The sequence below is a fragment of the Schistocerca piceifrons genome, chromosome 11, assembly GCF_021461385.2.
Source record: "Schistocerca piceifrons isolate TAMUIC-IGC-003096 chromosome 11, iqSchPice1.1, whole genome shotgun sequence".
NCBI classification, from domain to species: domain Eukaryota; kingdom Metazoa; phylum Arthropoda; class Insecta; order Orthoptera; family Acrididae; genus Schistocerca; species Schistocerca piceifrons.
Window position 1 is genome coordinate 32,201,978 of NC_060148.1, and position 14,168 is coordinate 32,216,145.

The following is a 14,168-nucleotide window of genomic DNA, read 5'->3' on the forward strand; positions in this document are numbered from 1 at the left end:
CTTATTTGTAATGATGACTACTAGATGAATTATGAATTTGTTGTTATTCCATAACTTCATGCTTACCACAGAAGTATGGTAGGACATATTTTAGGGGTGGATACGAGTGAAGCTGAGACAAATCCAATCTGTAGGCTAGCTGACCAGACTTCATCCTCTGGCATCTTGGTGAAGAACTCATTATGAGGAAGGGGGTCCTGGGGTGGGGGACACGGGATTCTGTCTTTGGGCCTCTATCTTCATTCTTTCCTTGATCCTAGCAAACCTATTCTTAATTTTCAATTTCTTACTTCTCTGACAGGAGTATCTATTCTCTCGTCCCTCCTTCCACAATCATTCCTATTGCTGAAATCCTTCTTTTCCATAGACCACATTGTAGGATTAGGCGCACTAAAAATGTAGTGGTGTGGACATGTTGGGAATGTGGATCTCACGGGGAGCGTGCAAGGGATAAGTCCCTGCAGACACACTATCCTCTGTGCCCACGGTGGCTCAGATGGATAGAGCGTCTGCCATGTAAGCAGGAGATCCCGGGTTCGAGTCCCGGTCGGGGCACACATTTTCAACATGTCCCCAATGAAGTACATCAATGCCTGTTTGCAGCTAGGGTGTCCATTTAATTATCATTTCATTTCTAGCAAAGCTGCATGATCATCCACGGTAACTGTTCTTTCGGGAACAGATACTACCGTCATATATAGTTAAAATATGGTTTCCCGGCCATTGACCTTCTTGTGCGAACGCACACGCTATGCCCAAACTCGTACGGGACTTGGTAGATTAATCTGCCACGAGTAATGAGTATGACGGGCAAACATCTATTAGGCGCACTATGAATGTAGTGGTGTGGACATGTTGGGAATGTGGGTCTCACGGGGAGCGTGCAAGGGATAAGTCCCTGCAGACACACTATCCTCTGTGCAGTGGCTCACATGGATAGAGCGTCTGCCATGTAAGCAGGAGATCCCGGGTTCGAGTCCCGGTCGGAGCACACATTTTCAACATGTCCCCAATGAAGTACATCAACACCTGTTTGTAGCTAGGATGTCCATTTAATTATCATTTCATTTCTAGCAAAGCTGCATGGTCATCCACGGTAACTGTTCTTTCGGAAACAGATACTACCGTCATATATAATTACAACCTACTATTCTAGGATAGCATGGGGCAGTAATAAACATACGCGTAATACGATAAAACAAATATGCAGTTAATTGAAGCAGACAATATGTTTGGTGGAACTACAAATTTTGGCCATGTCACAAAAACAAGGGGAATTGGATGCAAACACAAACCATCCCCTAACTGAAGGCAAGTGCAATGTGCTAACATACAAGTAAAGAAACAGAAATAGTTTGGCTAGCAAATAACCTGACTGTTATAGCTGAGCATGTTATTATCTCTGGATAGAGAGCACTAATGAAACATTTAACAGATGTGGAGCAAATATAATATAGAATATCTCCGAAGAAGGAGTGCTAGTGAATAAATGTCTTGAAAACACAATAAAAAGGCTACAGTTATTAATAGATTAAAACTCTTAATGTAAAGTCTGAAAATGAGTCATTAAGTACATGTGTCTTGTCTTATAAGAAATGGAATGATTACATAGAGATTAAGATCAAATATAGAAGTATTCTCAACAATACTCAAGAAGCTACCTGCTAATATATATTCTGAGTATTGATCGAGAGAGAGAGGGGGAAAAAAAAAAAGAGGGGAAAGTTATTACTCACCATATAGTGGAGATGCTCCCTGAAACCAACAAAAATGTAATTAAGGAATAATAGGTATGAGAAGATGAAGACCACCTGGGGAGATGTGCAGGAAACTTGTTGGTAACAAATAATGCAACAAACAAAGATACTGTGAGAGCAGGCTTTTTACTAGCAGTAAAAGAAGCATAGGTGGAAGCTATAAAAGAAGGGGTCAGGAAACATATGTTAGATTGACCTGGTAGAGGCAATATGTCGCGGGGAAACTTTGTCATTGGGAGGTGTAAAGATAAGGGTCAGACGCTGTCTGTGGGGTGTACAAAATTTTGTGTACGTATTGAAGAGATAAAGGGTAGGTGAATCCCTGAAGAGAATGTTTATCCCTAGGGCAGATGAATCCACAGAAGAAATGGGGTGAATAGAGGGACACTCACATACAAGAGATAAAAAGGTATTTTCACAGTATCTTCCCACAGATGTGCACAAGTGTACACGGAGGTCGGGAACTGTACAGTGACCATTAGTCATTGTCAAAGTACTGCACAAGATAGTCAAATACTAATGGACTTACACGGACGTTGGTGATTCTTTGTGTTCACGTTACTGTTCATGTCTCATTGAGAACAAATCTGAGATTTGAGATTGTACAGAATGGTGCAAACTAAAATGTCGGTATGTAACTCCTTATGGTAAAGATAAACTTAAACTTTTTTAATAAATTGGAGTCACTTATGTTCTTGTGATCAATAATTTCAGAGTGAAAAGGAAAAGCAATTTCATTTAAGTAATCATGATACAAACCTGATAAAACAGTTCAACTGTTTCTTGTAGTCTTCTTTATGGAAAGGAGACAATGTACATGGAAATCCCATACAAAGGGAGCAATAATATGCAAAATGGGAAAATCACTTACTATAGTATAGAATATAATGAACGAAGGAATGATCGGTTGGACACACACAAATATTTGAAAAAAATATGTTAAATATAATTCTATTGTTTGTCTAAGCTGAATCACTTGATGGAGAGTTACATTTCTTTTTTTTTTTTTTTTTTTCAAATTATGTTTTATCTTAAGGGACTTTACATACTGGAAAAAGAAAGATAATTGAGATGAAGTGTTTGTTATTTAAAGTATAATTTTTTTAATGTTATGCAATTAGTTAAGTGTGTTTGGTTACATCTTTTGTCTGAGTTGGAGAATCTGTGGTGCAACCCAAGTTTCTACAGACTACTACGTTCCACTTTTATCCTCTGATGCTGATGAATGATATTTGTGGAAAACTGAAAACATAGTTAGTAGTTAAGTGTGGAACATCCCACAGTACACACGCTTGTTTGATGTATGTGCATATAGATGCAAGAGGAAGTCATGATGGCGAATGCACTTCTCCACCTGTTGTGGAAGCCCACCTATGCTTTGGCGTCACAGCTTGGTAGTGTCTTGAAAGTCAAGGAGAAAAGAGGTGCTGGCAAGAACGTAAGAGATTCTGGTCATACATAAAGGACACCAGTGGCAAGACGCAATCAATACCTTCACTGCGTGATAACAATGTTGAAATCATTGATGACAGTGCCACTAAAGCAGAGTTATTAACCACCGTTTTCCAAAACTTCTTCACCAAAGATGACGAAGTAAATATTTCTGAACTCCAGTCAAGAAGAACAGCCAAGATGAGAAACATAGAAGTAGATATCCTCGGTGTAGCAAAGCAGCTTAAATCACGTAATAAAGGCAAGGCCTCTGGTCCAGATTGTATATCAGTCAGGTTTCTTTCAGAGCACTGATAGAATAGCTCCATATATTCCAATTATATACAACTGCTCGCTCATAGAAAGATCCGCACCTAAAGACTGGAGAATTGATCAAGTCACACCAACACCCAAAAAGGGAAATAGGAGTCATCCACTGAATTATAGGTCCATATCACTAACGTTGATTTGCAGTAGAATTTTGGAACATATACTTTGTTCAAACATTATGAAATACTTCAAAGAAAACGATTTATTGACACATAGTCAGTACGGATTCAGAAAATATCATTCTTGTGAAATACAAACAGCTCTTTATACAAATGAAGTAACGAGTACTATCAACAGGGGATGTCAAATTGATTCCATATTTTTAGATTTCCAGAAGGATTTCGACACCATTCCTCACAAGCATCTTCTAACCAAACTGTGTGCCTATAGAATATCGCCTCTGTTGTGCAACTGGATTCGTGATTTCCTGTCAGAAAGGTCACAGTTCATAGTAATAGATGGAAAGTCATCAAGCAAAACAGAAGTAACATCCGACGTACTCTAAGGAAGTGTTATAGGCCCTCAATTGTTCCTGATCTATATTAATGACATAGGAAACAATCTGCGTAACCCTATTAGATTGTTATAGATGATGCTATCATTTACCATCTTCAGTCTTCAGATGACCATAATGAACTGCAAACTGATTTAGATAAGATATCTATATGGTGCGAAAAGTGGCAATTGAGCATGAATAAAGAAAAGTGTGACTTTATCACACGAGTACTAAAAGAAATCCACTAAATTTTGATTACGCAATAAGTCACACAAATCTGAAGGCTGAAAATTAAACTAAATACAGGGCTATTACAAATGATTGAGGCGATTTCATAAATTCACTGTAGCTCCATTCATTGACATATGGTCACGACACACTACAGATATGTAGAAAAACTCATAAAGTTTTGTTCAGCTGAAGCTGCACTTCAGGTTTCTGCCGCCAGAGCGCTCGAGAGCGCAGTGAGACAAAATGACGACAGGAGCCGAGAAAGCGTATGTCGTGCTTGAAATGCACTCACATCAGTCAGTCATAACAGTGCAACGACACTTCAGGACGAAGTTCAACAAAGATCCACCAACTGCTAACTCCATTCGGCGATGGTATGTGCAGTTTAAAGCTTCTGGTGCCTCTGTAAGGGGAAATCAACGGGTCGGCCTGCAGTGAGCGAAGAAACGGTTGAACGCGTGTGGGCAAGTTTCACGCGTAGCCCGCGGAAGTCGACGAATAAAGCAAGCAGGGAGCTAAACATACCACAGCCGACGGTTTGGAAAATCTTACGGAAAAGGCTAAAGCAGAAGCCTTACCGTTTACAATTGCTACAAGTCCTGACACCCGATGACAAAGTCAAACGCTTTGAAATTTCAGCGCGGTTGCAACAGCTCATGGAAGAGGATGCGTTCAGTGTGAAACTTGTTTTCAGTGATGAAGCAACATTTTTTCTTAATGGTGAAGTGAACAGACACAATGTGCAAATCTGGGCGGTAGAGAATCCTCACGCATTCGTGCAGCAAATTCGCAATTCACCAAAAGTTAACGTGTTTTGTGCAATCTCACGGTTTAAAGTTTACAGCCCCTTTTTCTTCTGCGAAAAAATCGTTACAGGACACGTGTATCTGGACATGCTGGAAAATTGGCTCATGCCACAACTGGAGACCGACAGCGCCGACTTCATCTTTCAACAGGATGGTGCTCCACCGCACTTCCATCATGATGTTCGGCATTTCTTAAACAGGAAATTGGAAAACAGATGGATCGGTCGTGGTGGAGATCATGATCAGCAATTCGTGTCATGGCCTCCACACTCTCCTGACTTAACCCCATGCGATTTCTTTCTGTGGGGTTATGTGAAAGATTCAGTGTTTAAACCTCCTCTACCAAGAAACGTGCCAGAACTGCGAGCTCGCATCAACGATGCTTTTGAACTCATTGATGGGGACATGCAGCGCTGAGTGTGGGAGGAACTTGATTATCGGCTTGATGTCTGCCGAATCACTAAAGGGGCACATATCGAACATTTGTGAATGCCTAAAAAAACTTTTTGAGTTTTTGTATGTGTGTGCAAAGCATTGTGAAAATATCTCAAATAATAAAGTTATTGTAGAGCTGTGAAATCACTTCAATCATTTGTAATAACCCTGTACTTAGGGATTACAAATACAAATAACCTAAATTGGAATGATCACATAGATAATATTGTGGGTAGAGCAAACCAAAGACTGCGATTCATTGGCAGAACACTTAGAAGGTGCAACAGGTCTACTAAAGAGACTGCTTATACCACGCTTGTCCGCCCTATTCTGGAGTATTGCTGTGCGGTGTGGGATCCGCATCAGGTGGGACTGACAGATGACGTCGAAAAAGTTCAAGAAGGGCAGCTTGTTTTGTATTACTGCAAAATAGGGGAGATAATGCCACAGACATGATATGTGAATTGGACTGGCAATCATTAAAACAAAGGCATGTTTCATTGTGACGGGATCTTCTTGTGAAATTTAAATAACCAGTTTTCTCCTCTAATTGTGAAAACATTCTGTTGGCACCTACCTACATGATAAAATAAGAGAAATCAGTGCTCACACAGAAAAATTCAAGTGCTCTTTTTCCCCTGCGCCATTCAAGAGTGGAACAGTGGAGAGACAGCTTGAAGGTGGTTCATTGAACCCTCTGCCAGGCACTTTATTGTGAATAGCAGAGCAATCACATAGATGTAGAAATGATGGAACAACTGAAGAATTGTGATAAGAACTCTCATTCAGTCTCTAATGTAAAAACATTAGACATACATGTTACGATCGATTGTGAGCTGCAAGTTATGAGTGATCTGCATCACTCACAATTGTAAAAGTATTTGTACAGTGGAAACGTTGCCATTATAGTACTGAAGAGTTATCTCAAACCTGATTAAGTGATTTTAGTACCTTAAATAGGTCAGAGATCTCTTTCAGCACCAACCTCAACTGTAAAAGGAGAAGAAGTCACATGGCATGTTTAGTGGCATTGCTTAGGAGGACCACTCAAGCAATTTACTTCCAGAGTAATGACTGCATAAGGTGAAGTTGGCACACACATGCAACAACGTTACACCCCACTAAAGAAAACAGATGGATAATTGCAGGTATTACGAAGCCCTCCCAGACACTTAAACTCATCAATTCTTTGCAAAAACACTACACTAATCCACAGTTCCTAGATTACTACCACAAGTATAAAAAATTATTTAGGAGAGTACTGCTTGCTACAAAAGATTATTCTATGACAAAACAATACATAATGCAGAAAATAAAAACATTTTACTGTGGGATGTCATAAAAGGAGAAAATGAAATCTGTGCAAGAATATACGATTTAAGGATAGGCATAGAATAATAGAAAATGCCCAGTAACTGGAAAATTTTGTAAATGACTGTCTCTCTGGTACTGTATAAAAGTTGCAACAAAACCTTCCTAAAACACATGTAGCACAAACAATAACATACATAGCAAGCATAATGTTGTTGTTTACAATTACAGTGCTGAAAGACATGAAGGCAATGCAGAAATTAAAAAATAAGAAGGCAGCACATATACATGAGGTTCCAGTCTCTGTTCTGAAGGTGTGTAGTGACAGCATACAGACACCATTAATGAACATAATAAATGAATTATTTAGTTGAGGTATTCTTCCAGAGTACCTAAAGAATGCATGAATTGTGTCCATACTAAAGAAAGATATTGAACAAAGTACTGAAAACTACAGCCCAGTATCACTATTGTATGCATTCTCAAAAATTGCATTCTCAAATATTTGATCATTCATGAAAGATAGACTAAAGAGTTATGTGAATAAACAAAACCTTTATAATGAAGCACACTCTGGTGTCCAAAGTAGGAGAAGAACAATATCAACTATAAGCACTAAGTATATGAGGAATAGCAAATGAGTGCGTCCAGTCTTACCTGAAAAATAGGGCTCAATGATCAAGAGAGTTCACACATCTGCTGATGATAAATTTTTCATAAAAGAAATTGGCAGACAAGAACATATAGACATTGGTGTTTCTCAGGGTTGTATTGGCTTCAATTCTGTTCTTAATATATATCAATAAGTTTTCAGACAGTATAGGTGATCTAAATGATTAATGGAAAATCTCATATAAAGATGTGAAACAAATACTAACAAAGAGATAGAGGGGCTGGCCAGTACTTACCTCAGCTCAGTACAGCCGATAGATACACATAAAACAGAACTGAAAATTTACATTCCTAGCTTTCGGAACTTTGTTCCTTCATCAGGGAGGAGAGAGGGGAAAGAAAGGGAAGAAGGGAAAGTAGATTCAGTTACTCACAACCCAGGTTATGAAGCAACAGGGAAAGGAAAACAGGGAGGGTAGCAAGGATGGAGGCATGGTTGTCAGACGGAAGTCAAAGATATTCTACTGTAAGTACTGTGCCAGCTTCAAACCAAAGAGAATGCATACAGAAGTAAAGAGGTACATAGTATAAAGATAAACACAACTATGTAGGATGAAAAGATGCGTGAATGGCTAAAGAGGAAAGGGAAAGAGGAGAAGACTGAAGAGTAAATGGGAGTGAGGTTGTTTAATGTAGGTTCAGTCCAGGGGGATGGCGGGATGAAAGGATGTGTTGGAGTGCAAGTTCCCATCTCCACAGTTCAGAGGGACTGGTGTTGGGTGGGAGAAGCCAAATGGCACATAAGGTGTAGCAGGTTCCTAGGTCCCTAGAATTATGCTGGAGGGCATGCTCCACTACTGGGTATCGGGCATCTCCTAGGCGGACAGTTCGTCTGTGTCCGTTCATGCGCTCAGCCAGTTTAGTTGTTGTCATACTGATGTAAAAGGCTGTGCAGTGCAGGCATGTCAGTTGATAAATGACATGTGTAGTTTCACATGTGGCCCTGCCTTGAATTGTATATGTTTTACCAGTAGCGGGGCTGGAGTAGGTGGTTGTGGGGGGATGCATGGGGCATTCACCCGGAACCTCAACTGGAAATATCACTTCACTACCCAAACACAGCCCCCAAATACTAGACCCAGTTTTGAACCCTGCTAGAACAGTTCCAACCGCCTTCTCAAAGGGATCCTCCTCCCTTCCCCCAAAACCATCCCTTGCAGACATTTCAGGAATTCCTCACATCCAGTGTTGCCTCCCAGTCCTTCTTGTGTGTGTGTGTTGGGGTTTACGGGCGCTCAACATCGAGGTCGTCAGCGCCGGTCCTTCTTGAAGAACATCCCGACAACCCCCAACATCACCCCAGCTGAATCCCATGCCATTAAGGAGCTGAAAATAGACCGCTCTATTGTCATCCTCCCGGCGGATAAAGGCTCCACAACTGTCGTACTTGACCATGTGGCGTATGTGGCAGAAGGACTGCGTCAACTCTCCGACACCTCAACCTACAAAGCTGTTACCCAGGATCCCATTCCCTCCATCCAGACTGAGCTGCAGAAAATCCTAAAAATCCAAGGTCCCTCACAAGGCCTCACAACGGCTTCCATAGACTTACTCACTCCACCTGAGCCACGTGCCCCTACCTTCTACCTATTACCCAAAATCCACAAAGAGAACCATCCTGGCCATCCCATTGTAGCAGGCTTCAAAGCCCCAACCGAACGTATCTCAGCTCTGGTAGACCAGCACCTCCAACCTATCACCCGCAGACCCCCATCCTACATCAAAGACACAAACCACTTCCTAGAATGCCTCAAATCCATTCCTACTCCTCCCCCACCTGAAACCTTTCTTGTCACCATAGATGCTACATCCCTTTATACAAACATCCCACATATCCATGATCTCTCTGCCCTTGAGCACTACCTCTCCAAACGCCCACCCGAAGATCTTCCAAAAACCTCGTTCCTTATCACACTTACCGACTTCATCCTCACCCATAATTACTTCACTTTTGAAGGCCAGACCTACAAACAAATCAGGGGAATGGCCATGGGAACCAGGATGGCTCCGTCCTATGCCAACCTCTTCATGGGCCGCATGGAGGAGGCTTTCCTGAAGACCCAACAGCTGCTTCCCCTGGCCTGGTATAGGTTTATAGATGACATCTTTGCGGTCTGGACTCATGGTGAAGAAACACTCCTTAATTTCCTCCATAACCTCAACTCCTTTTCGAATCTGAATTTCACCTGGTCCTTCTCCAAAACCCAAGCCACCTTCCTGGATGTTGACCTTCATCTTGTCGAAGCTCACATCCACACCTCTGTCCATATCAAACCCACAAACAAACAACAATACCTTGACTTTGATAGCTGTCATCCATTCCACATCAAACGCTCCCTTCCATACAGCCTAGGTATTCGTGGCAAATGTATCTGCTCCAATGACGAATCCCTCAACATTTACACCAATAACCTGACCAGTGCTTTCCTCTCCTGCAACTATCCTGCAGACCTTGTCCACAAACAGATCTCCTGAGCAATACATTCCTCCCCGTCCAACAACAATGTTCCTACCCCCAGACCACACAGAAGCATCCCCCTTGTCACCCAATATTATCCTGGCCTCGAAAACATCAACAAATTACTCCGCCAGGGATATGACTTTCTCAAGTCAACCCCTGAAATGAGATCATCCCTTGACAAAATTCGCCCCACACCACCCAGAGTTGCCTTTCGTCGCCCCCCTAACCTCCGTAACATCCTTGTTAAACCTTACAATATTCCCAGACTACCTTCTCTACCCAGCGATTCTTACCCCTGTAACTGACCCCGCTGCAAAATCTGCCCCATGCATCCCCCCACAACCACCTACTCCAGCCCCGCTACTGGTAAAACATACACAATTCAAGGCAGGGCCACGTGTGAAACTACACGTCATTTATCAACTGACATGCCTGCACTGCACAGCCTTTTACATCGGTATGACAACAACTAAACTGGCTGAGCGCACGAATGGACACAGACGAACAGTCCGCCTAGATGTCCGATACCCAGTAGCGGAGCATGCCCTCCAGCATAATTCTAGGGACCTAGGAACCTGCTACACCGTATGTGCCATTTGGCTTCTCCCACCCAACACCAGTCCCTCTGACCTGCGGAGATGGGAACTTGCACTCCAACACATCCTTTCATCCCGCCATCCCCCTGGACTGAACCTACATTAAACAACCTAACTCCCATTTACTCTTCAGTCTTCTTCTCTTTCCCTCTCCTCTTTAGCCATTCACGCATCTTTTCATCCTACATAGTTGTGTTTATCTTTATACTATATACCTCTTTACTTCTGTATGCATCCTCTTTGGTTTGAAGCTGGCACAGTACTTACAGTAGAATATCTTTGGCTTCCCTCTGACAACCATGCCTCCATCCTTGCTACACTCCCTATTTTCCTTTCCCTGTTGCTTCATAACCTGGGTTGTGAGTAACTGAATCTACTTTCCCTTCTTCCCTTTCTTTCCCCTCTCTCCTCCCTGATAAAGGAACATTTGTTCCGAAAGCTAGGAACGTAAATTTTCGGTTCTGTTTTTTGTGTATCTATCGGCTGTACTGATCTGAGGTAAGTACTGGCCAGCCCCTCTATATCTTTGTTAGTTTTCAGACAGTATAATACATGAGGAGAAAGCTCCCTTTGATGGTAACAGCAACATCATAATCACTGGTAAAACACCAGAATGCCTATTGAAGAAAGGAAAGGAAACTCTCAAGGAGGTCTACGATTGGCCAGTATGTAATAAACTGAGACTGAATATAAAGAAAACAAACAGTATGCAGTTCAGCATAAAGAAGGAACAAAATTCTGTTGCACTAAGCACAGATGATAAACTGACAGGCTGTGTAGCAAATAGCCAGTTTTTAGGGATGGATGTTGATTGTCAGTTAACATGGGCCCTCAGCACTGGATGCTGATGCAGTGGCAGAGCATTGCATGGTCTGAAGAATCTTGATACCTTGTTCACTGTGTTGACAGGAGGGCGCAAGTCCATTGTCTTCCAGGGGAACAGTCCCTCAACACATGTATGGCAGAATGGAGACAAGCTGGTGGTGGCTCGATTATACTCTGATGACCATTCACATGGTCATCCGTGGGCCCAATGAAGCTCACGCACAGCACCGTGACAGCCAATGGGTATCATACACTGGTTGCAGACCACGTACACCCCTTCACGATGATCACGTTTCCTGACAGCTGCGGCATTTTTCAACAGGATAATGCACAATGTCACAAGTCCAGGAGTGTGATGGAATGGTTCGAGGGACACAGTGGTGAGTTCCAATGGACGTGATGATCTCCATCTCAACAGATTTCAACCTGATCGAACACGTCTATTAAGTGATTTGAATGTGGCATCAGAGCTCTTCAGACCCCCTCCCTGGAGTTTACAGGAATTGGGTGACTTTTGGGTGCAGATTTGGTGCCAGCTACGTCCAGCAACCTACTGAGGCCTCATTGCTTCCACGTGATGCCGCGTCACTGCTGCTATCCATCCCAAAAGTGGACATACAGATTATTAGGTAAGTGGTCATAATATAAAGCCCACTGTGTGAAATTTTTTGTTCATACTGACAATTAATTAGTTCAATTTAAATTCTTATGCTTAATTTACTCAAAATACTAACCCATTCTTACAACTACTTCATTAGTGAAAACATTAGGCAAACATTGGTAAATTAAATTTTCTCACATTGGCAGCCAGAGCCTTGCATCATCAACCACATGTTTGGTTGAGGAAAGGAATGGTCTTAGGTTGCAGCTCCCAAATTTTACTAGATGGAATTCTCAGCACAGTTACCTATGCATGCACCTTTCTTGATAATTATTCTAAATATGTTGAAATCGTAACAGAGCACTCTGAAGAATTCCCTGCTAACATCAGAAAACTCTTGAATAATGTCATAATTTATAAAGGTGCCACTTATCCTCTCTGACAACCGGCAGAATTTTGTAGAGTCCTGGGCCTTCTTCAAGCAGGCATTACAAGTACAGCACAAGCTATCTTCTTTCACAAAGTCCTAATACAGGACCCTATAAGAATTTTATTGTGTTTCTTTATTTACAACATGCTCCATTACATTAATTGTCATTCTATATGTATGTAATGTGTGTGTGTGTGTGTGTGTGTGTGTGTGTGTGTGTGCGCGCGCGCGCTGTGGCCAACCTAGGTGGTATTGCCGGAGGCTTTAATCAGTCATTAATTTCTGTTTTGGTTTTATTCTATAGTAACTGCAATGTTTTGTCTGTTATATATTTACAGTAGGTCGGTTGTGTTTTAATTCATGTAATGAATGTGGGGATTCGGATTTTTTGGTTCTTTGGGTTTTGGTTCCACTTTTTAGAATTGTAGCTATTGGGTTTTTGGTATCAATAGTTGCAGTTGAACTATATAGGTCAAGGGAAATGTCTGATTCCTGTCGTCTTGTTGGTGTAGCAGGTTGTTGTAATTTAATTTTTTTTAGATGTTATTTGTTTTGGATGGTGCGGTGTTTTTTTGTAGATGTATGTATAGCTTGTTCCTAAACCCCCAGTTTTCCGACGTTGTCCGTTAGTTTCATTTTATTTCTGGGGTGAGACATTACTGCATCATTTTTATTTTTGTTCCCATTTGTTGGCGTACGGTCTGTATGTAGTGACGTTATTGACACCCTGCCGGTATTATATTCGCTGCAACTACCAGTTTCCGCTTTACTGATGACATTATTGGGTAAAATCAGACGGGTGGAATCGGGCACTTCTGTAATGTCCTTGTCACATTACTACACTGAAATGCTTTTGCAAGGAAATCGTGGGCCGAAATCTATGTTGCACAGTAGCAATGACTTGTCATTCTCTGATGAAACGGTGCATGCCTTGGTACAATCATGGTTCCGTAAGTACTGCAAACATTTTTCCATGAAGGCAATGACCATCTTCTCTCGTACTGGTATAATTATATCAACAGTTGTGTCGATTACTTTTGAAATAATAAACAGTTTCCTTAGTTGTTTCCATGTGCCTCATTTTCATTTGACTGCCTCTTATTTATTCTGTGTGTTCGGTTGTACTTTTTGGGCTATTTACCATCACAGAACTAAAGTGGTAACGCTATTTCCACAACGCTTGCGTGGGTACCTACACCCCTAAGTAAGAAGTTGTTGTTTGCTTTATTTGCAGCATCTGTATAATTATTATTACAATCGTATTACGATTTATGCGTAATGACCCGTCAAATGTATTAGCACCCTATTTAAATAGCGTTTATGATCAATGGTCTATTGTTGGCGAACATGAGCACCCTAATGCACATGGTCGTCTGCTCAAATTTGCAACCACGATGCTCATGCCGGAGAAGGGTGGGATTCAAGGCACTCTATTGTATTGAATACCCACCTTCTTGCATGAGCAATGGACCGCACATCCTATCCCGCCCTTCCTTTCAAAGGACTGACGTAAACTGAAACAGTAATCGGGAACGCCCCCCGTTATTCTACTTTTCAGCGACGTGGCCCGTCTGTGCAGTAATTTTTCCTACGACAATATTATCACCCAGCTTTTTCCAACGTTTCAAATAGATTGAATTGAACGGTGATATATGTATTAAGTGCTTCCCGATAACAAGGGCAATAAACACCAGAAGAGTAATGTAAGTAAAAAAACTGTTGCCTGAATTATTTCATTTTTAAAATCCGTCATGGTGGTAGCACCTACTCGTACGAAGATGGCGGC

General features: G+C 41.6%; 1 non-coding gene across 1 annotated transcript; it reads left to right on the forward strand.

Moving 5' to 3' along the window:
* Positions 1-480: 480 nt before the first annotated feature.
* On the forward strand, positions 481-555 carry Trnat-ugu. Its single transcript has one exon. It is a non-coding gene; the product is annotated as a tRNA-Thr (tRNA).
* Positions 556-14,168: the final 13,613 nt, after the last annotated feature.